This window comes from Eubalaena glacialis, chromosome 4 (assembly GCF_028564815.1).
Source record: "Eubalaena glacialis isolate mEubGla1 chromosome 4, mEubGla1.1.hap2.+ XY, whole genome shotgun sequence".
Taxonomy (NCBI): domain Eukaryota; kingdom Metazoa; phylum Chordata; class Mammalia; order Artiodactyla; family Balaenidae; genus Eubalaena; species Eubalaena glacialis.
In genome coordinates this window covers 44,686,061-44,688,071 of record NC_083719.1, presented here as the reverse complement: position 1 = coordinate 44,688,071, position 2,011 = coordinate 44,686,061, and the positions used below count along the sequence as shown (strand labels likewise).

Below are 2,011 nucleotides of genomic sequence, written 5' to 3'. Positions count from 1 at the left end.
TTGTAAGACATTACTAATATCCTACATTTTATCATGGTACACATATTACCAGGTTGTCTCTATTTCTATATTAAAACTAAAGCTCAGACATACTATTCCTATGAAATGATCAGGGGTAGGTAATATAACCTAAAATTGAAGGAAAGTTAACATAGTACTTACTATTTCAATTGTGTACATGTTAACAATTACAGATACATTTGATGTTATAACACAGGATATGAATCTTGAAGATCAAAACGTTTTAAAGATCAGTGCAAATATATTACTTTAAAATTTACCTTATCGCTAAACTTTGTTCATTGTTATATAACTCAAGAGTTATTGCAAATAAATAAATAAAATTTTTATAATCTGCACTTTAATAAGTCACACAAGGTGGTTGAACAATCAGCCTCTGTGCAATCAACATGGACACAATAAACCTAGTTCTATGAACAATGTCTACCCAGAGTAATGCTTAATGAAATTTGGTTATTAGAAATTTACATCAGAAAAGAAAACATGTAGTGGTTTACTTTATTGATTTTTCTTGATCTCTAATGGCTTAGAAGTCTGTTAAATATCCTAAATTTTACACGGTACAAATGCATTATAATTACAGCTGTCAGGCCTCTCTTGGCCATTCATTATTTTCATTCATTAAAACAGTTTCTATCATGATGATATCCTGTGGGGTTAGAAATCTAATGGGAAAAAAAAATCTTGAAAAAGTAAAGTTCGCAAAGTCAAACTCATAAGAACAATACATTAAGAATGAAAAGTCAAAGCTAGTTAGAGAAAATAGACCCGGAAGGTAAACTGGGGAGGCAGTGGCCCTTTTGGCAGTGTTACCCATACCTCACACTAGCTTCCCCTCATCTTGCTTTTATATCCCCCACTGCATCACCATAGTTATCTAGACACTGCGCCAAAGCAGGCTGACAGCCATGTGTGGGTTGCCTAACTACAGTAACCTGATATTTGGCCACTTGGTAGGCAATTTTCTCCTTATGAAGGAAGGTCTACTAATGATTTGTATCATCGTCATCATTATTAATACCTCAGAGGCAATCCCACCCAGAAATGCTGAGAAGCTGGACCCCAGGCATCATGATGGATTCTGGAGATGGGGTCAATCACACTGTGCCCACCTACGAAGGCTATGCCCGGCCCCATGCCATTCTTCGTCAGGATCTGGCCAGCAGAGACCTGACTGATTACCTCCTGAAGATCCTAACAGAACGAGGCTACAACTTCACCGCCACAGCTGAGCGGGAGATGGTTCGCGATGTCACAGAGAAGCTGTGCTACGTGGCCCTGGACTTTGAGCAAGAAATGGTCAGTGCTGCTTCATCCTCCTCACTGGAGAGAAGCTACGAGCTTCCCGATGGGCAGGTGATCGCCACTACGAATGAACGCTTTCGATGCCCTGAAGCCATTTTCCAGCCTTCCTTTCTGGGCACTGAGTCCAGTGGGATCCACGAGACAACGTTCAACTCTGTCACGAAGTGCGATGTGGATATTCGCAAGGATCTGTATGCCAACACCGTGCGGTCTGGAGGCAGCACTATGTACCCTGGCACTGTTGACTGGATGCAGAAGGAAATTGTAGCCCTGGCACCCAGCACCGTGAAAACCAAGATCATAGCTTCCCCTGGAGCGGAAGTACTCCGTTTGGATTGGGGGCTCCATTCTGGCGAGCCTGTCCACGTTCCAGCAGATGTGGATCAGTAAGCAGGAGTATGATGAGGCTGGTCCTCCCAGCATCCACAGGAAATGTTTCTGAATGGGTTTCCATGCCAATGCATTTACACTGTCCCCAACTTCTAGGTCATAGTAATGGTTCTGCTTTTATCCACCTGCAACTGAGTCAAGGTAAATCTTCCACTCTCGCTAGTGGGTAAACCAGCAAACTCATCTCCATCCAAGTACTGTGGGCTCCCCACCAGCTAACCATATCTTGACCTCTATCAATTTAAGGAGGATTCTGAGATCCTATTCTATTTTCTTTACCTTTAGGGTTCAAAGA

The 2,011-nt window shown here is 42.0% G+C and overlaps 1 pseudogene; it reads left to right on the top strand.

Annotated features, from left to right (window-relative positions):
• Positions 1–1,065: 1,065 nt before the first annotated feature.
• On the top strand, positions 1,066–1,768 carry LOC133090516 (beta-actin-like protein 2; annotated as a pseudogene).
• The last annotated feature ends 243 nt before the right edge of the window (positions 1,769–2,011 follow it).